This window comes from Monomorium pharaonis, chromosome 7 (assembly GCF_013373865.1).
Source record: "Monomorium pharaonis isolate MP-MQ-018 chromosome 7, ASM1337386v2, whole genome shotgun sequence".
In the NCBI taxonomy this organism is placed as follows: domain Eukaryota; kingdom Metazoa; phylum Arthropoda; class Insecta; order Hymenoptera; family Formicidae; genus Monomorium; species Monomorium pharaonis.
This window is the reverse complement of record NC_050473.1, coordinates 884,986-907,270: the sequence shown is the minus strand read 5'-3', so window position 1 is coordinate 907,270 and position 22,285 is coordinate 884,986. Positions and strand designations below refer to the sequence as shown.

General features: G+C 49.8%; 1 protein-coding gene across 8 annotated transcripts in view; it reads right to left on the bottom strand.

Moving 5' to 3' along the window:
- LOC105832307 overlaps nucleotides 1–19,098 on the bottom strand; it is an 82,386-nt gene extending 63,288 nt beyond the window's left edge. For 3 of the 8 annotated variants that reach the window (XM_036290198.1, XM_036290205.1, XM_036290206.1), the window contains exon 1: nucleotides 16,889–19,098. The gene's annotated coding sequence lies outside the window, so the exon portion shown is untranslated. The remainder of the gene's footprint in view (nucleotides 1–16,888) is intronic. The other 5 variants (XM_036290202.1, XM_036290201.1, XM_036290199.1 and 2 more) reach the window with 4 other exon arrangements.
- Nucleotides 19,099–22,285: the final 3,187 nt, after the last annotated feature.

Genomic DNA, 22,285 nt, shown 5'->3' with positions numbered 1-22,285 from the left:
GAATACAATTAGAAACATAATGTAAGGCACGTATAATAACAATAAGATGACAGAAATGATGCATGCCTCGAAATATATATAATGCAATATTATTCGAGCGTAGATAATACTTGGCAGTGTTGCATAGCTCGTAAGAATTTTATGTATTTTACATCTCTTTAATATATATATATATATATATATATATATATATACCGCGTGTATATAAATACCGGGATCGCATCCAATACCCTGAGCAACGTTGGAAAATGAAAGGTTTCCGTGAGAAGCTCTCATAATAAAGACATCGTTAAGAGTCTCTCTCTCGCGTGGAAGTGCGAATTATCCTTTACGATAAACGAAATTTGCAAACCACGGACCGCCGATCGGGGGGGCCGCCGGTTTGCGTCCCGCCCGTAAAGAAACGTAATGTATTTCGCAGGAAATCCGCAGCAGCCGACGGAGATACGGCAATTACGGTCGGGATACGTGTACCAAGCACGCAACGGGGGCGATCGATCGTTCTCCTCGCGCAGTGGGAAATACTGCGGGAGAAAGCATCTGACACGCGTTTGCGAATTGCGCCGCCGGTGCCGGCGCGGTCGAAGGGACCCTGGGTCGATTCGTCGGGTTGAATACGCGACAATAGCAAAAATGGCAAATATCAGCTGTGCGGGACAGCCTAGCTCCCCTCGCGATCGATCCTCTCTCGTTATTGCGGCGCAAAACAACGCGACGCTGCGCCCGGTCGAGACGCCAAGCCTTGGGAGAGACGGTGACTTTGCCTCGAAAGTTATAAAAACTCCGGTCACGTTAAGAACAAAATTCAAGAGAAATTTATTACGACCAAAGTACAGCGCTTTGAATCAAGCTGGAAATTAATAATCGACGTCGTTCGCGTTTGTTTCCCATTCGTTTCAAACTCTCGGGCGTAGCACTTTGCAAAAAAAAAAAAAAAAAAAAAAAAAAATCCATCCAATTAAACGCGCGGTGAAACTGATGAGAAAATTTACAAACTGGAAATTAGTCGAGAAATCATCGCGCGCGCAACGGGGAAGATACGCTCGCGCGTACGATATTGAGGAGCAGACGGATCTCCCGACGGCCGTTTTAAATAGCGCGATCGAAAGTTCTCTCAAGATCTAATCGCACGCGTTATTACGCGGGTTCTCGCCGCGCGGCAGAAGCTGAGTCATCGCGCATCGTCGTACACGCTAATGGTCGTCCACCTTGAGGACGTTTCCTTTAGGGTACCTTACGCGACCAACTCCCCCCTCCCCCCACCTCCGTCGCGAGCGCAACGTGATCGGTCCCTCGTGATACCTAAGTCACGCCGGCTCGTTCAGGTGGCAGGCGAATAACAATATGACGCAAGAATTTCGGTCTTCCGCGCAACTTCCCGAGAAAGTCGCGCGCGCCTACACCCGGCGACACTTCGATTTGGGAAACGCTCGATGAATATAAAACCAAGCGTCAACGTTACTTTATCCTGGAACGCGCAATTTTTAGGAATTTCTAGTTTATTAGAGAATCGATGAAAACGCGCTCGTATCAAAAAACATTACTTGCCGTGCCGTTTATATTTAATTAACAGGGAGGCGTCTGTGCGCTTTCTCCATTCGATACTATCTTCCAAGTGCCCGTATATGTACAGATAATATCAAAGGCACGATACAAATAGACTGATATAAATTAATGTGCGCATTTCCACTAACCATTTTATTTTACCGCGGTCGAAGGTAAAGTACGATCACTGAGAATACTCAGTATCGAAGACGAGGCGTACTTTAATAATACGCGTTTCACACATAAGTAGTGCGCTAGGTGCACGCGCGCGCGCGCGCGCGCACACGCGTGTGTCCGTGCGCGTGTGCGTGTGCGTGTGTCGAGCGCACACAGCCGAGCGCAAAGACTCTTTCGCAGTGACGCAGCCGGACTGGAGGACATCTTATTGGCCGGCTAACGTAAACACGCGTATAAGCACACCCCTTGTCCCCTTACATCATAGAGTCGAGATATCTCTTCCGATCCGCGTCCCTGCCCCCTCCCTCTCTCTCTCTCTCTCTCTCTCTCTCACTGATCCCACCCTCCTGCCCCTCGCCTCTCGCCCTGACGCTCGCAGCCACCGTACCCACTCCCGCCCTCGCATCTAGCTTCACCCATTCACCGCCGGTGCGCAGAGCGTCTCGCATCTCTTTCACCCCACTCCGATCGCGCGCGGCCGCGCTCTTCCCTCCCGATCTCCCCCCCCCCCCGACTCGCCGAGAATCCCACGAAGAGTAGGTACTCTCCGCAGCGCGCGCGCGCGCGCGGCTCTCCCTCTGCGCGCTCTGCACAACACTATCGCAAGCCACACACACACACACGCACGCGAGTGTTCCACACTTCACGACGGTGCCGCGAGGGAAAAAGAGAGAACGAGTACTCATTCCGTACGATGACTGTGATGACGACGACGAAGGTCGTGGAAAAAAAATACCCCTCGACTGACGTGGGGTGGTCCACCTCACCGTGTTGTCGAAGTACATCTTACGCTTCGGAATCTGGATGAATGCGAAACGCGCGAGAGAAAGAGAAAGAGAGAGAGAGAGACAGAAACGTTCGTAAATCGCGGGCATGCAGCAGAATTTTACGAGAAACGTTACCCCAAAGTTTCCAAGTTTCTTACTTCTCGTATAGAGATACGTACCTTGGGGTTTACTTTGCTCACCCCTCTCCCCCTCCGATAAAAATAAGTCAAGTAACGACGTTAAAAATAATCCGGGTAAACAAGGTATCGATCGACTTGAGGAAGTATCGAAGCTTTTCTGCCTACGCGTCTAATCACGTTCGTCTTTCGCGAGTGAATGCATTGTGCGTCCCGTAGGAAGGAGGACGGCGGGGAGGGGAAGAGGTATATTTATACTCCGGATTGATTAAAGAATTCAACGGAGTTGAAAATAAAAAAATTAAAAAAAGCGCGGAGGAAGACCGCACGAGGATTCGCGGAAATCGACAATTCGACGCCTTCCCCGGAGGAGGGGTGGGGAGGGGAGGGAGGGACGTATCTCGAGCATTCCCCGATACCATACATTCCGCCGTGCATCCTTGACAGGAGCCTTGACTTTTCGGCGACGAAGCGGACCGCGCGAGAGCGGTTGGCGGCGCGTTGGCGGATTTCGTAAGCGAGAGAACCGCGCTCGCTCGCTTCCCCACCCCGTAAAGCGAGATATCTCCGCACGCTCGCTCTCCTCTCGCATCTCTTCGCAACACGCGCGTATATATATGTATGTACACTTTCGCCCGACTACTCTTTTTTTCCGGCCGGTATCGATTGTAGCGCGCGCGCGCGCGCTCGGACAGCGCGACGGCGAAAGTAGAGGTGATCCCTGTATCCAGGCGAAGCCCGGCGCGCATGAACTTCGCTGATATAACAATGAGAGCCCATCGGCCCTCCCCGGTTACACGCTGTGCCCATCGAGTGAATTTTCCCTCTTTAATTCGCCGGCCGCCCGCGCGCGTTGGACCGCAGTCACGGTTTCCTACATCGAGCGCGCCCATCTCGCTTCATCTCGCGTCAACAATCCCTAGCGAACGACCCAACAAAATGTACGAGGAGGGATATAAAAGCGCGAGAGTTAAATTTATCATAATGTTACATTAAAATGGACGCCGGAACGTCACCTGTTACAGTCTATTTTATATTTTTACCGCTAAAGTAACGGATTGCACGCTGTCCCCTTTATTGTTAATTGAATAAAAATATTTTTTTTTAAATGTAACACAGATTTCGTTAAAATTGAAAAAAAAAAAGGTAAAAATCAATATTTTCGACGAATGTCGAGCCCTGGGAAGCCGGCTAGGTGTAACAAGTTGCGGATTGTTGCGCAACGTTGCACGTTCTACGGACGCAAGCTGATTCTCAGATCGGTCCCCGAGCATCGGGAATTCGATGTTTTATTTCTCGATTTCGTGGAACAACAACCGCGTAAACGTGGAACAGCCACTTGGACATTGTCGATTTACATGGACCGCTCCCCGCGTTCAGAGATATATTTAGAATCGTTGCATCGCATAAAACACCACGGAGAGAAAGTTCAGAAACGCCATGTCAAAGGATATTTTCGGATCGTTATAGCGCGCGCGCGAGACGGTTTACGCTTCGGTTGAAAATGACGACGGCGACGGCGACGACGACGGCGACGGCGACGACGACGACGACGACGACGACGACGACGACGACGACGACGACGACGACGACGACGACGACGACGACGACGACGACGACGACGCTGGTTGCGCTTAGTGGTATCGACTTTCTCAAAGCACGGGCTCGCGAGGTAGAGACGACGGGTAAATCTCGCGGGGAAAGCGACCGTAGGAAAAATTAAAGGTACCGTTCTCGCGTATTACCGGAGTGAGAACCGCGCGCGGTGCGGCGGGACGGGAGGGGGGGGGGAGAAGGAGACGACGTGAAAAAAGCGGGACGCGCTCTTGCGCTACTTTAAACCCGGAACGGACGATTTTTGCCACCACCGTCGCAGCCGCCGCCACTCCGCAATCTCTCTCTCTCTCTCTCTTGCACCGTTATCGATTAAAACGCCCCACCTGCTGGAGGTTATAAAAACCGAAAGGGCCGTTCCGCTCGCGTACTTTACTCTTACTGCACACTGTACGATTCGAACCCTGTAAATCAGCATCGGTCGGTTGGTTGGTCGGTCGGTCGGTCGGTCGGTTGGTCGGTCGGTTGGTTGGTTGGTTGGTTGGTTGGTTGGTTGGTTGGTTGGTTGGTTGGTTGGTTGGTTGGTTGGTTGGTTGGTTGGTTGGTTGGTTGGTTGGTTGGTGACCTCGCGCGACGACTCCGACACACGACCAGCAATTATTCATTCCGCGAGCTTCCGAATCTTGTTACGTCTGGGATATGACAGCGATATTCTACCTCGCGACTCCGCCGGCACTTTCCCCTCCCCTCTGTCCCTCTGGGTAGTCAACTGACGTTTCATTTGAACCGGTCGTAATCTGACATTCGTAGAATCACGTAGAATCCTATATTGGCTCCTATTATTAAACCTTTGCCAAACGACCACGGCCGCGAAAAAGAGATGTCAGGTTTTCCCCCTCCCTCTTCCTGCGCCGCGCTAAAGGGACATAGGGTGCGTTCGGGAAGACGCTATTAGCGCTATCAGCATCAGTCCATCTTCATTACTCATTAAAAGTAGAACGAGGATAAACTGATGCTGATAGCGCTAATAGCGTCTTCCCGAACGCACCCATTGTCTCAGCTATTCGATCTCCAAAATCGGACACGGAGAAGAAAACTCGGAGGAAAGAATCGTACTTCGCGTTACGGGGAAATTCTTTTCTCGAAAAAAAGAATCAACGTCAACGTGAGTCAGAACGAAGCAGAAGCTGCAGCCACGCCGGCGCAATTGCGCGCACAAACGACGGAACGTTTCAATTCGGCCATGGCCGGCGCTCACGCTTGATCCGCCAAGTCAAAATAAACGATGTTCTCCTGTCTTCATTGCCACAGTCGTCGTTGCCGCCGCTCCCAGAAGCGGCGGGAACCGCTGCTGCTGCTGCTGCTGCTGCTGCTGGTGCAACGCCCCGCCCAGCAGCGCGGCTCTCATCTTCCTTTTCCTCTTTAATTCTCAACGGGCACACACCGTCGAAGCTTTAGCCCACTTTAGACGATTTACATTTAAATCGCGACGGACCATCGGGCAAGATGTTTACAATTTCCGTTCCAACTCTTCGGAAACGTTTACCATATCGGACGGCGGGTGAAATTGTCATGAGAAGCCAGAGGTATATAGCGTACATTTTAAAGAAGAAAGACAGAGAGAGAGAGAGATAAATCATCGCTAGAAAAATTGGTAGCAAGAATACGACGCTCAGACGAATTCCGCGACCGCGATTCACATCCGTTCGCGGATTTTGACGAGTGGTTAGAAGGGTAAGGCCTAAGTATTTTAACGAGCGACGCGTAAACGGAGGGGAAAACCGCCTGCTGCAGCAGCACGGCCAACTTTGTATCCGCGCGCGCGGGCGTGTTTTCCGCGGCGTTTCTCGTCGCGTCGCGCGCGCGAGCGGCGCTTTTTAGAAAGTGCACGTCCCCCTCGTCGCCAAATATATTTCAACCGGGGGTTATTATTATCTCTCACTCGCGAAACCCAGAACGGTCGATAGGTCTCTCGTCGCCGTCGCCGTCGCCCGTCGTCGTCGTCGTGACTCAAAGCCGCCGAGCCGAGCCGAGAGCAGTCGAATCGAACCGAGCCGAACCGAATCCGAGAGAACGCGCGAGGTCGTGTCAACTCTTTGACGTGTGAAAAAAGGCGATTGCCTCGAGGCGCGTCGCGATAAAGATGTAAGATCCACGGAGCCGCCGTCGCCGCCGCCGCGACGCGTTAATTCGCACGTGACCGTTTCGCGTTTGCGACGCGTTGAGGTCACGACTCCTGCAACATGGCGACGTGTTATCGATAATATTGCCGGGAATTAATCGTAGAAGAATAAATAAGAGAGAGAGAAAGAGAGAGAGAGAGAGAGATCCACGCGATTCAATATCATCAAAATCGAGAAGAGATCCGAGAGGAATCGATGTAGTTTTTCCTTTTTTTTTCCCTTCTCTTTTGTAAAATTTCGATGCGACACTAAAATTAGAGCCCGTTAAATATAACGGGATTTACTAATAAAAGATCTGCCCTATTTAAGCCGCGTATACCGTATTATTTAATATGTAATACTTAATCGGTTCGACGTTTGTTTTTGTCGCACCGGGCACCGTCTCGAGTGCTCCAGCGTTTTAAACGGCCATTGAAGAAGACGTAACGATATATAAATACCCGATCGCGCGATATATTGCGGCCTAACGGCACGTTAACACTCATTAAGGAAAAATAAGACCATTAACACTCGCGCGCGTCCCTGAGCCGATCAATGTCGCGTGCATACGAATAAGTTTGTACAGTTGCAATGCCTAATGCCAGACGTTAACCAAGTAAGTAGAATCTATTTTTTTTTTTCTTTATCCAATCGTTCGTACACGTTGCGTAAGAGAGGGCTGGCGAAACAAGCACCGCGTTTTTGCGCGGGACATCCCGTCGAGACAAGATACGTTTTGCCAAATGCATTTCTACGTGCGAGTAATTTTTATTATAATGGAAAATTCTTTTTAATTGCACGTTCCATGTGTGAGACACACGTAGAGAAAGATTTACATCATTACGTATACTAATCACGGAAATTAAATGGCGCGTCATAATGGATGTACAGCGCGAGCGCCTCCTCTCTATCTCTCTTTCTTTTTTTTTTTTTGTGCTAATTTTCTATGAGTCGTCTCGGAGTTAAATTTTGTATAAAATCCGACCGTGTCGCACATTGCGAATAACGTTAGCATTCGTTATCGCGCTTGTATCCGGCGAGAGCGAGAAATATCGGGCGCGGATATCGATTTCAGGCGACGCGACGTCGTCGTCGTCGCCGTCGTCGTGGCGGCTCTGAATAAGTCAACGAACTATAGCCTTCACTCCGATAGGCCGTGTTATTTTCGAACGAGCTTACTTCCGGTACATTTTCCGAACCAGTCTCCCGGTTTTACCGCCGCGAAATAAGATCATCGAGCGGGGATATTTACAAAACGTCTACGTACACAGCTCTCTCTCTCTCTCTCTCTCTCTCTCTCTCTCTCTCTCTCTCTCTCTCTCTCTCTCTCGCGCGCGCTCAATTCTCGATTTTCCTCGCGAGAGCGTAATAAAACGTTTCAATGAAATCAATTAACGTAGAAACGACGATAAGCGGCCCAAGTAACGTGACGGACAAATATACGGTACGTTACTTCGAGGTCACATTAGAAGGTTAATCTCGCATGAGTAATGTGGACTGTAACGGAGCCTAAGCTAATGAACTCGTCATTGCTAGTTGACAGCGTCAGCACTAATATTATATACGCGACCTTTCGTTCTTTCCAGCAAAACGTGTCTGAGCGAAACGTAGACACGAGCGAGAGGCGGGAGCGTCGAGATTGGCGGCGAGAATAGAAAGAAAACGCGAAACTTAAAAAGGGAAAAAAAAAAGGATAATCGTTATTTCACGTCAAATTTCTTTTAATGGTATTTCCTGCGCGCGATGCAGCCGCGCTGCGTGAATGAAAGGGTTAAGAAGCGGCAGAATAGAACCCGTCGCCGTGAGGAGAGTCTTGCCCGTGCGCGCGTCTGCGAGCGACACAAAAGAATTCAATTCGCGACAAACAAAATGGGACTCGTAATGAAGGACGTTGCGATTCCACGCAATACCCCTCGTCGCTTACGTCACCGTGCCGCTCTAACTCGTTAACAAAATAATTTTGCGCTGCCCGGATTCTGCAAGAGGCATGAGAAATTAGAGCCCATCTACCAAAGTCGAAGATCAGAGCGAAGGGACGTGTTACAAATGTATCTCCTGCCATTCAAAAAAATTATTTGCTGATATAGGCAGATTTCTCGATATCACAACCAGGATGTACCGCTAATTTTTGTATCAGCTGGAATTTTGGCTGTCACGTATAAAATTTGAAAATTCTGCTTCTATCGGCTAGATTAATTACATTGAGAAAAATATCTCGTGAGATTAACCAGAATTCTGGTTACACGATTAATTCACCATACGGTTTTAATAAGCTGAATCTGAATTCTGGTGAGATTAACTAGAATTCTGGCTACACTGAAAAAAATATCTGGTGAGATTAACCAGAAATCTGATCACACGATTATTCACCAGAATTCTGGTTAATTTCACCAGATACTTTTGTCAGTGTAGATACAATGCATATACACGAAGAAAAACTTGGTTAATTTTTATATAGAAAATTCATCAAAATTATCGTATGTGTAAAAATGTGGGTACAAGTGCTTTTTCATATTTCACTGTACCGAATTAAAAATTTTATCCTAATTTTTTCGAAAAATTGATCCATTTATTTGAATTTGTGTATGAAAAATAGTAATTTTCCTTTTATTCCTTTATAAATTTACATTAGAAAAGGCGTCTGCACTCGGTTTATAGTCGAGCACGGTACTTTTTCTATTATTCTTTTCTCAGCATACATATCACAGTATTTCCTAATTATTTATCTGTCTCAGCTAGATTTTACACACATATATTTTTTTTGTTAAAGCTGCAGGGTCACGTTTTTGAGCGATGAGATTCCCCGTAGGAGTTGCACACTTTTAACAAGAAAATAGAATTTTATTCAGTAACGTTTAACAAAATACCAAGAAAAAAAAAATAATGGTCGAATTTGTCAAGCTACTAACGATGATAGTAATTATACGTATTTACAAATTTTGAAAATCATATACGTTCACCGCTTTTTCACTGGCGCTCCCTTGCCTCGCGACAGACGTGCCTAACACGTACACCGGCAGATCGATGGCTGTATGCGTATACACGGCACAGCACTATAGACGGTACCGCAAGCAAGTGCTCGCTCGTGCGTGTCGTGAGTGCGTGAGTGTGTGCGTGTGTGTGCGCGCGCGCGTGCTTGTGCATGGAACGGGGCCAAACTAGTCGGCCGCGTTTGAAGAAAACCCGACGCGAGTCGAGCGAGCGATAATCCGTCGGGTTTTCTTCGCTCGCAGATGCCCGCCTCGCGTGCAGGCGCATACGGGAAAAACTACTTTTCACTCGGGAACACCTGTCCTTTTGGATAAGACTGGTCCCCCCCCCTCCTCTTTCCCCCCGTGCCTTCTCGCGCAGCCTTTTTTTATTGCGATCTCGGCGGAAACCTGCAAGAATCGACTGACTAGTTGACGGATTTCAGCTAACGAACGATGAAAAAAAAAAAACATTCGCGAGACGTAGTAGCAAACGCGCGCGATCGCGCACGATAATAATTTCGATTCGACTTTGATCCCGGGGGGGGGGGGGGGAAAACGAGCAACGCACTCGATGCGTCGAAACAACGTCGAATTTTCGCTTAGAAAGAAAAATATGAAATAAGACGGGAAGAAAAATACCGCGGGGCAGAGATTCGTTCGTGTTTTTCTTTTCGTGATATACTATTGTGAAAGATTGATATACTCGTGGTGTGGTCGGCGCCATCGCTAATTGCGACAGCTCCGATTATATTCGCCAAAAAGCCGAACAACGTTCGTATCCGTCGATACGCGATACACGCACACGCGCGCGCGCGCGTGTGCGTCTGTGTGCGTGTGCGTGCGTGTGTGTGTGTGTATGTGTGTGTGTGCAGACTTTTTACAGCTTGTATACCATCTGAGTCACGCATGACGACGCAAAAGTCTGATAAACGAGAACGTCATATCTTCCGATATAAATTTTTTTTTCGCCGAACAGGAAATCGCTAATGGCTTTGGCTGGCTTCGGAATAAAGTAACGTCGCGCGGAGAGTAGCAAGTTCGATGAGATCGATGCGAATCTACGCAAATGCGGATTTACTACCATGCGATATCTCGTAACAGCGTTCCCCCTTTCCTGTCTCTTCGCCAAAATACCGAGTTGCACTTCCAAATCCACTGACGTTACGGTCACAACGCAACGAAATCCGGCGTGACTCGCGCATTTTTAGAAAAACAGATATTTATCGCCACGGGCGGATAGAATTAATGTAAAATTATCACTTTTCACGCGCGAAGTATAATTCAAGAAATAGGTGACATTTAAAATTACAAATAAAATGTTAAATGTTGATAACAAGATATTATCATGTGTCTGGGGAAAACTAATTATATGCAAAAATGTTTAAATATAACTCACGCATATTATCGCAGATCATCAATGTGTTAACTAAATACCTAAGCTCTTCTTCGAATTGCAAATACGAGCGTGTATATATCGCGAAAAATCACTCGTTTCAGCGAAATGCCGTAATGCTTTCGGGCGTTGCGATGTTGCCGAGTTCTCTCTCTCTCTCTCTCTCTCTCTTTCTCTTTCTCCCCCCCCCTTCTCTCTCTTTCAAGCAGCAAACGGAAGATACAGACGCAGGTAGATCTGGCAACGCAGGAAGAAACGCCGTTGCCTGGCCGTGCTCAGTTTTCGTGACACACGTAGCTCTAACCCTCCTCGAGACTCTCCTGGTACACATCCAGCCAGCCGGAGAATTTTAAAATATTTGTAATTTCCTAACACATCTATCGGTCAATTTTCATTTGCGAAATAACATTTCTTCCGAACGAGAGAACCTTATCGATAGGATGCTACGAAAAAATATTGCACGTAACCCGCGTGAATTTTTACATTTATTTCGCATTTCGCGTGTACCTTGTAACAAAAAGTTTTCGACCTATTGTGCAAATAATTCTGTTTGAAAAATTGCAGTCCAATGCGGTTACGGCACTTTCGTTTGGTGCCTCCCGCGTGATATATTGACGACATAAACGTTAATATACTTTCGCGAGAATAAAATTTTATTTTATAATTATTACTCAAAACAAAAATGTAGGCGAGTAAAAGAGAGTGAAAGGGAGACGAGCGTTGGTCGGCGGGGGTCGGAATTGAAACCGTACTTGAAGCCATTCGATAGCCAATTTCAGCGGGCTTGTTTCTCGAGATAAAATCCGACCGCGTGAAGAATAATGGAACCACCGCGCGATCGGCGCAAGGTCAATTTCGTTCTTATCTACAGGCATGGAGAGTTAAAGTCACCGAAATTTGTAACGGTTTCTAACGGCTCTGAAACCGCGTGCGAACGAGGGCGAGAAGTCGTTTTTGTCCTTTCGGGACGGATAGACGGGGAGACGTTGTCATCACGCGATAACGCGAATTACATAATTGTCCTCCTATCGAAAGGAGCTAATAGCCCTGACGCAAGAGAGAGGGTGGGGAGGGGGAGACGGGGGGGAGGGAATTAAACGAAATTTATACGTATGATAAAACTGTTGGTTCGCTAACGCGGCGTCTCCCCCGCATGATGAGACGAGCACGTGAATTCTTGCGAAATAACCCCCGATAGCGTATTGCATATGGTGAACGAACATTTGCGCGGAATCGACGGTGTATTCTTCTCATGTGAGAATTTATAACTTTAGGCGCCGCAACGAATCTTCAAAGTCCAAAAAAAAAAAAAAATAACGTTTAGAATCGTGAAACGTACGACTTAATTGAAACGTTCGATTCTAACAAATACAAAAAAAAAGATCCCGATCTTACACAATTACGCGGTGCTGAAATCGCTGAAATAACACGAACGTGGCAAATAACCGCTGTAAATACAAAACAAAAATGGCTGTTGAAACTTTTCGGTGTTTACCGTATTCGAGTGCGCGCGGCGTGGCGTACAAAAAAAAAAAAGAGGTCTAATAATTCGCTCGGGCGCGACACATGCACAACTTCTTCGTCGCGGCGTGACCGAAAAAGTTTCGAAGCCGAGAGTTGCTCCCGACAAAAGCGTAGGACGATTCCACGTAAGATCGACAGTGTCGCGCGCGCGTCTTGTTTTTCTCGATCGAAGTACGTGGCAGATAACCGATAAGGTATATACTTCGTCGCCCGTTCGACTTACATAACGGTGGGCGTGCGCTCGAAATTAAATGTTTAGAGTATTCTCGGTATTGGAGGGGGTGGGGGTGGGGGTGGGCGATTATAACGTGAATTCACTCTTTTCTATTTATCTTTCTCCAGATAACGAGCGTGTACTTTTGTGCAGCGCGAGATAGCCAAATGAATAGCGGAGAGAGATCCGTGAAAAGCCGATTCCATGTGCTCTGCTATAAAGCACATTGAACGTTACTTTCCATGTAAAAGGAAAGGGATTTGGGCGAGGGATTAACATGAAGTAACGAGAGAAACGTGTTAAATTGTATTGCACATATGAATAGCTGGGCGATTAAAAGAGGAAAAGAAGCCTCGGGAAAGAGTCAAACGTTGGAAATGATGGATTGGACGATGATAAAGGTAGCTTAGGGTACACTGAGAAAAATATCTGGTGAGATTAACCAGAATTCTGGTTACACGATTATTCACTATACGGTTTAGTAAGCTGAATCTGAATTCTGGTCAAATTAACCAGAAATCTGATCACACAATTATTCATCAGAATTCTGGTTAATTTCACTAGATACTTTTCTCGGTGTATGTTTGTTAACGCGTCCGTTTCGATAGATCATTACTGGGACGAACAATAATCGAAAGAACAATTTCGCGTTTCGATGTTATATAACTGACCCGCGATAATTTTTATCATCTTAGCTACACCTACGCGCAGTTAAGCGTATTCAGAAATCTGGATATCGCGCAAGGTACTCCGGCACATTATTCAGGAATGTCGGGAAACTAGAGCTTTCCCAATAGAGCACGAGAGCCACGGAGGCCAAAAATGTTTCGCGCGCGCAGCGACGGCGGCGGCGGCGGCGGCCATCTCGTAAGGTCGTTTCAAGCTGGCCAACGTATACAGGGTGTATCAAATGTCGCGCACTTTCTCTCGGCCAGTCGGACGCTAAAGGCCAAACCGAGTAGAATGTCGATTATTGCTTCAATGTCGAGACGCCCATTAGCGTCTCATACGCGGGGAACGGAGCGTTTAAAGCGCAAACGAACGCAAAATAACGAACTGAAATTTTGTCATCCGAGAAACGAATTATTATTAGACGAAAAGTGGTAGAGGATTTAGCGAGGAAGCTCTGGATGACTGCAATCGTTTTACGTTCCGAACGCCAGCGTTTTGCCAACAGATTGCGACGAGAATCCGATGTAAACAAAAATTTATCAATAAAAAGCATTCGCCCGTGACGAAGTTTCGAATGCATAAATTTGTTTCCAAAATGTAAACCATGCATCACCCGTTTCATTACTATATTTGAAGAGCTTCTCGTAGCTTTTATTAATACCATTTCCTAGATTGCTTAAAATAACAAATTATATGAAGGAACAGGTCAATAACATCTTTTATTTATTGATTGATATAAAAAAGTAAACAAATCATGAATAAAAGAAATCTAATACGCATTATAAGGCGTTTCGACTCTACAGAATCATTAGTCTGTATTATAAATTACATAATATTAAATTAATATTAAAAACGTTACCGATGAATAAAATAATAGATATGAAGCATTGCAATATCGCCGGAAAAACCAGTCATACAGTCTAAAAAAGTAAAATAGTGATCCCGGTCAATGGTATTAAATATTAGTCATAGTGTAGTCAATGAAAATGTGTCAAATTCTAAGAACCGGAAAAAGTAATATATATAATCTACGGGGTATATGATATACGAAAAATAAGGTATATAAAATGACCAAGCAGACTTGCGAAAATTATAGTTGCCAAACCAGAGTTATTTAAAATAATAAAATTCTCAGCTATTTAAAAAAAAAAGTCAATACCGATTATTAAAATCTCGCGAGCACACAATGGATTCCAACGGAATTTTTATTAAGCAAAAATCTATGACGAATACATTAAAATGCTAAAATGATTCGAGGGAAGGGGGAAATATATTATATTTCCAGTTGAAGAAAATTTTTCAACGTAATACTCGCGAGGTAAAGACGCGCGATTTATCTCTCGATTGCCGTCGGCGACGAGCAGCATCCCGACTCCCTCGCGTACGGCGATTCGACAAGATGGAACACCGCGACACTGTAACATCGCTCGTTATAACGTCGGAATTTACGCGTGCGAACCAATATCGGCGAAACCATCGTCCGCGAAAGACCGTCTCTCCTCTTACCCCCCCCCCTCACCCCCTCGGAGCTTGTGGCCCTCAACTTTGCGAGGAACGCGATTACGAAATTCAACGTGCGTGCGTCACAAAAGCCTAGCCGACTTCATTTATTTGCGACAAAACAATAAATTAATTAGGTGCCTCGACGATTAAATTGAGTTCCCGTTCAGATAAGGCCACGTTGAAATTAACCGACAAGGTCTCCATTTCCAACGGCACTTTCTCCGCTCTGCTGCACTTTTGTCCCTTCCTTTCCCCCCCGCGCCCCATTTCCCTCGGATAACGAGCGTTTGTTCATATTTGCTTCATTTCGAGCGCGGAAAGTGTAAAGAAAGGATGATACACGATCGAACGGGATATGAATCGAAAAGGACCGCCGATGCTGTCCGCGAAAGTTCTGTTCTTTAACCACTCTACACTTTTTACGTTTAAAGTGCCACATTTGGGGAGCGCACGGGAAGACACGGGATAGAATATGGATTAAAGGTGTAAGCCCGCGCCGTCGCGGCAAGTCGCGAGAGGAGAGCGAATCTCTTTCGAGGCAAGGTAGCAGAAAGAGCGTGTCGAATACAGAAGCGCGAAAATCATTGACAATTTGTTGGCCCCGTGATCGGCCGTGCCACGCGCGCGATTGTTTTCGACTCGCGCGGCACTTTCACTTTCGTACCGCCGAATAATGAACCACACGGGCCCCCGAAGTAACGAACGATTGATGAACTTTGCGGGCTGCATAACGAGCGATTCTCGCGTAAGGAACAATGCGATCGAATCGATGTCGTAAAGCCGTCGTAAATACGACGACCCGCGGCGCGTGTGCTTGGCACAGCGAACGCGAACGTTTAAATTAGCAACGGCAAGAAAATCATCAAGCAATCAGGGCGGCGTGTCCGTGCGAGTTATGAAGAGAGATCAGCAGCGACGAGCGAGCGCGATGGACCCAGCGGTGGAAAACACCGTCGCGGCACCGCGATTGACGACGCGTCGTTTCGAGATATCAAAAGTTACGGTTGAAAATGGCGAGGGAGATAAAGCGACAATACGAAGAAGGGGGGGGGGAGAGGGCAGAGACGAAGGAAATAAAAATCATAGAGCAAGTTCTTGACAATGAAAATTAAATGTTGGGATTGAAAGATTTGGGAGACATACGTAACTGAAAACACGCGATTGAAATTTAAACGATCGAAACTTCCATTTCGGTTTGCGAGTTTATTCAAGAGGGGGGGGGGGGGGGGATTCACATAATAAACGAAACTTGGACTGTGACCTTGCGGGCCTTGATCTTTCTCGAACCGGAGCAGCCTTTCGGAGCTGCGCGGCCTTTCCGATCGCCAACACTCTCATGTATCATTCGCGTTGCTCGGCAAAATATATTATTGAGCGCACTTCACACCAGTCCCACGGGGAAACCATAATCGGGCCCATCGCAAGATTGCACCGACCATTTGAAATTCCATTCCACTCGACAAATCGGGACGCGAGACTCAAAACTACACGAGCACAGCCAGTATCCGCGTCCAACATCGATCGGGAAGAGGAGATTCGTTAAGAGAAATAAAATAAAATAAAATAAAAAAGGAAAGAAAACCGAGAGAAGCACAGAAGCACAGAGAGCGAAGGATCCACGCGTCGGTGCAATCGCGTCGGGTCGAGAGATCCGTTGTATCCTCCTGGGAATTTCGAGTTTTTTTTATTTGTCACTTTGAACGCGGAACGATCGGGAGTCGGTGTACGTGGCTGACGCGAGATCGAGCGCCGAGCGAAAAGATTTCCGAGTAAATCAAAAGTAGAAGTAGAGGCCAAAGACGCGAGAGAGAGAGAGAGCCCCGCGTCCTCGGCGTCCGTGAGCACGCGACGTATGCAAAACTCGGCCCTCCCCGATCTCGCGGGTTCGCACAGACACAAAACCGTTCCGTCGTGCACAAAGTTCCGTGCACAACGTTTCCTTCCCAGGACGGATACGAGGGGACGTTAAGGAGAATGCCACGAGCGTGCCGACGGTTCGACGCACCGCGGCTTCTCCAGATTTCCACGAATCCAGGAGAGAAGCGAGCAGCGCTATCGCGTCGTTCCACGAAGGAGAGAGAGCCGTTTCCTTCTCCCTCGGAGAAACGGGTGATATTCGTCCCTATCGCGACAGGGAACACACAGTGCCGCTCTTTCAGTATCGAGAGAAAGAGAGAGCGAGGGAGAGAGAGAGATGTTGCTTCTCCGCTCCGTGGTCCTCGCCTCCCCGCTGGATCCGTCGCACCATAAAACGCATAATATACGTACGTAGCGAACGTCGGTCGGTCGGTCGGTCGGTCGCTCTGCCTCTCCTCTCTTCTGTTCTCCTCTCGCTTAATCTTCAAGTTCACACGCGGAGCGGCCGCCACGCCGAGAGATATCTCCTATTAATAGGCCCCGTTATTTTCGGGATACTTTTGCGACGCTCCTGGCACAAAGATACGTTGCGATACGACGGGGGGCCACCGCGTCGGTCACACGCGGTACATCACTGAGAAGCACACTGAGAGAGGCGGCGACGGCGACGACGTTGACGATGATGATGATGATGATGACTCCGTCGACGGGGCGGACGAGCGGCGGGCACACAGGCACCGAACGGGGTTCGGTGGAAGAGCGCGGGGCCGAACTCGGGGGTGAAGGGGCACCGGCACCACCGGGCAGCCTGCTCGACGGTGCATCACGTTCACGGAGGAACGGGACACGGGCGTGATAGCGTCGCGTGCACTCGGTCGGTAATCGCGACACCTTTGCGCGAGTCGGCACACAACGATCTCGGCGGCACACCGAGTGTCATCGGCAGCTAATTCGAGATCGGCGCGACGAACGAACGAGCGAACGAGCGAGCGAACGAGCGAGCGAGCGAGCGAAGAACGAACGATGAAACGCCAGGAGAGCACGTACGATAAGGATTTAGAATATGAACACGCGAACGTGCACGCGAATGTGATCGAGGCAAACGCGGTCACATACTGCGGCGCGACGCAACGCGACGCGACACGACGCGAAACGGCGCATAGCGTCGCGGCGTTGTTCCCCAAAGACCGCCACGGCGACGACGGCGACGGCGATTCTCGCTTGTAGGAATAGACGCCTCGTTATTTCACTGTACACACTGCACGGCGGGGCACTGTATCGCGGCAGCTTGGTAACTTTTGGGCAGTTTTCTACTTTCGGACGCAGGTGCGGCCGTAGGCAGCACCACGTTTCACGTTGTCGTCGTCATCGTCGTCGTAACGAGAGGCCGCTCCTCTTTTTTTCTTCCTTTCCTCTTAATCCTTATCCCGTTTTATCCTGAACGAAGAATAAGCAGGATACACGGAAAGCGGGAGAGAGAACGTGGGAGCGAGAGAGAAGAGCGAGCGGATTGGGTGGAGGACGAGAAACGGCGAGAGAGAGAGAGAGAGAGAGAGAGAGAGAGAGAGAGAGAGAGAGAGAGAGAGAGAGAGAGAGAGAGAGAGAGAGAGAGAGAGAGAGAGAGAGAGAACGTATTCGTGGCGTGTAGTTCACGCTGCTGTATGCGTGTATGTGTGTGTGTGGGTGCGTGGATGTACGTGAGAAAGAAAATGAGAGATTACGCACACTCGCGTGATTGCCTAAAAGAGAGAGAATGAGAAGCGGAGGAGCGAGAGAGCGAGGGAGTGAGAAGACAGATATCGACGAGAGAGAAAGAGAGAGAGAGAGAGAGAAACAGAGGGAAAGCCAATGGTTGAGAGAGAGAGAGACAGAGAATGGACAAATGTGCAAGGACAAAGAGAAAAAGGAAGAAGCAATGATACACTTGACAAAAGAAGCACAAAGTCGGGACGGAGCACAAGTCTTCTCTCTTGGATCCACCAGGTTAACCTCGTCGTGGCGAAGCTGTTACCGAGACGCCGTGAGACGTCTCCCGTGGCGCGACACGTTCGCTAGCGGCCACGACGATGACGATGACGACGACAAGGATGACGCGCGACGGCAACGAGCATCTTTCCCTCGTCGCTCCTACCCGCGGCGCACATTCAATCTTACCCGCGGCAAGCTATTCCCTCGATACGACTCTGTATTCCCTGGCCCGGTAGAGCCGTTCGTCGTCGGCAGCAGCAGCAGCAGGGTTAGCGAGTAACGACGACGACGACGTCGACGACGACGGCTGCGGCTGCGGCTGCGACGGCGGTGGTGGCGGCGGCGGCGGCGACGGCAACAACGGGCCACCGCGATTAAAAAACACTCGCGTTCTCGCGCACTCGCGACCCGTCGACAACGACGACACGGTGTCTCGCTGCTGCGGCACGAAAATCGGCGCGGCCGGTCCACACGGCGTTTTCAGGGCCGCCAGGTTAACGTCACGAAATCCACCGCACACAACCATAGATCCAAACGGCGGACGGACGGACGTAAGGACGGACGGGCAGGCTGGCAGGCAAGCAAGGCGGAATCACGGGTGAGGCGGCGGGCGCGGGGAATGGCGGAGGGCGTTCGGGGCGGGCAGCGGCCGCGCGGCGGGGTGAGGGTAACGGGACGGCGGCGGGAGCGACGGGCGCGGGCGCGGGCGCGGGGGACTGTGCCGCCGGACGAGAGCGGCGCAGCGGTCGCGATGTGCGCGCGCGCGCGCGAGCGCGAGGGGAACCGCGCGTCGGCCGCTGGGGGAGGGGGCGCTCCCGAGAACGACCGAGAGCGAACGAACACGACCAAGAACGAACGAACGACGTAGCAGCGGCGGCAAGGCGGGGAGGGGACCCCCGCCCCGCGCGCGCGCGCGTTAACTCAGGCCCGGCTCGAGCGACTGGCGCGCGGTGGCGCCGCGAGGACCCTCTCGAACAACGGGAGCGTTTCTCATTTTCGCTTGAGTCCGCCGGATTATCCGCGAGAGTTCTCCTTCACCCTCCGAAATCCATCCATCTCGCCTGACTACGTGCTCGCCCGTCGTTTTGGCATCGCGATCGAATACGTATTACTGCAAACGCGCATACGCGTGACGCATAGACCGTAATTCCTACGTATCGCTCGCCGCTGTTTTGCCTCGACGGCGGCGGCGGCGAGCAAAGCGCTCCGCTACATCCTGAAAGATTCCCGACTTAAAGCGGATAGATCGAAACGTTAACGCTCGAACTTATTACGGAATGCGTGTATTCGAGAAATCAATATATATAACGGGGCGACGGGAGAGGTGTACGGGATTTCCTTTGACGTTTTCGATGGCTTTTTTGCGACTCGCGCCATTTGTCAAAATTCCGTTCGACGGCGCGCCCCGTCCTCTTTGACTCGTACTTTCACTCGGGCTTCCATTTTCTGTTATTTTCGCTCCGCCGAACGCGCGCTCCTTCTTCTCCTCGCGCGCAACAAAAAGGTAACAAAAGGGACCGGACTCTCACGTCCGGAGACTTGAATCTTGATTTCCACGCGCGCGAGAGAGAGATAGATCGATATTCCCCGTGTTCGTTTTATTCGATTTTCAATTTGCGTCGGTTGCCCATGTGCGCCACGGCGAGAGAAGAGTCATTGGTATATCGCGAATTTTATCGGTCGCCAGACGCGTCTAACAATCGCGGAACAAACGGATCCGCACGAATAATGCGCCGAGAGGAGCAATACGTTCGTTGCAATCGAGGCTCCTCCGCTCCGTCTTTGCCGTTTCTCTTTTTACAAACGCGATGACGGACTCACCTGCGTTTTTCTTTAAATTTAAACGACACAACGATACAATTTTATACAAAACTCTCGCCATACATTTAGAACACGATCGATGTTAATAAATTCCTAACGAGCCGCCTAGTTCTGAAGCAGCCTGAAAATTTTTCAACAGTTTAAACGTCGACGAGTCTAGAAGCTTACTTAATAAATGTACCGTACGTTATTTCGACATTCATACGAGGTATTCGCCTTGGGGATTGGACGCACTTGAATTTCGACGGGGATTATGCAACGCGATGTTTCGACGTAAATCAAATGGAATCCGCGAGATTCGGGGGAGAAGGGACGAGGAAGAGAGAGAGAGAGAGAGAGAGAACAAACACGTCGATAGGCGCAGCTCATGAATTTTCTCGTCTATCGGTGCGGGCACATAGAATCGCCGCGTACGGCATTGACATGGAGAGCCAAGCAAGCAGGCAGGCAGGCAGGCAGGCAAGCAAGCAAGCAAGCAAGCAGGCAGGCTGGTTGCCTCGCGGGCAGGCGGAGGCGCACGGCGTGGAGCGGCGCGACGCGGCGAATGCCTCGGCAGTGGGGGGGGTGATATGCCTGCCGCCGCGGCGGGGGAGGGAGGCGTACGGTTGATCCGGGCCGTCGCGGAGGGAAGAAAGTCCGAGCGAGACCGAGCGAGCGCGACGCGGCGCGTCGCGCCGCGCCATCCCGGAGAGCCGAGAGAGCCGGAGTCGAGCCCGTGGCAACATGGCCGCGTCCGTGCGCGCGACGCGGCAACGCCGCCGCGGCGAGACCCTCACGGACGCCAGGCGATCCTACCACACTCAACGGGCGTACGGAGAACGGCGGACCGGAGGAGGAAAGAATCCCGTTTTGCCGTGCTGGAAGAGATGAAAAGAGACGCGGCGAGAACGGGCGCGCGCGCGCGCGCGCGACGGAGAAAGACGCCTCGAACGAGCGGCAACGTTCGTGGCTGGAGGGGGAAGGGCAGGGAGGACAAACGCACGGGATAGAGAAAGGGAAAGAGAGAGAGAGAGAGAGAGAGAGAAAGAGAAGGAGAGAGATCCTTCGAACTCGTAGCACAGGCTACCAAGTTTTCCGCCCGATCTCTTGAGATTTCAGGAAAGCGTTTCGTGCATTTCGGAATACGTATACACGCGTCGGCCGCGCGATTTTTATTTATTCAATGCGTTTCCCGCGTCCTAGTACGCGGTCCCTATCGTCGATGCCATCGTCGTCGTCGTCGCCCCGAAACCGCTTTGTTTCGAGACTACGATAATTTCCTCCGGATATCGCGGACAGGAGACGCAAGGGACATTTCCGCTTCTGCGAGTTGCGCGAATCATTTTTTACGCAACGAGAGTCGTCCCTCCGCTCGCAGCAAAAAAAAAAAACTCTGAAAGTCACTGGAGATCGAATCACCCGCGGTGATTTCAGGGAATCGTGTTTGTATGTTTTTTTTTTTGCAGATACAGATAAAATCTCGCGATTTCGTTGTCACCAGCAAAACTCCATTTCGAAACCCGAACCTGCCGAGCTTGGACTTCTAAGATTCCGCGACGAATCGCTATTAATACGTAACGACCGCGGGACGGTCGTCGTTACAACGGCGTACACGCGAGGTTCCGCAGGCCTTTTTACGACCTCCGTTCGCGTTACGGAGCACCGCGATCGGACGATGAATAAGTTAAACAAAACGAGTTAGTAGGTCAAACGCCCCGGCCGCCTGCCGAAGTTTCACGCGGATAAACACACGCGTCTCTCTGTTCGCTTCGGAAAAAAGAAGGAAAAAAAAAAGCGAGGAACGAGATCGTCGCGATCGGCCGCCGTTGCACGAGCGAGAGATCCGATTTCCCCGGAGGAATCTGCGCGTGGGAGATCGATTCGCTCGCCCTCGCGCGCATTCTCGCACGCGGGAATAGCCGGCGACAGCCGCAGCAGCGCGATAAGGGAAATGTGTGCAACGCAAGTGCAACGTTAAAATGCGTCATTGTCAACACTTTGACAACGCACAATGTCGTGCGGCGTCGTTCGCGCGCGAGA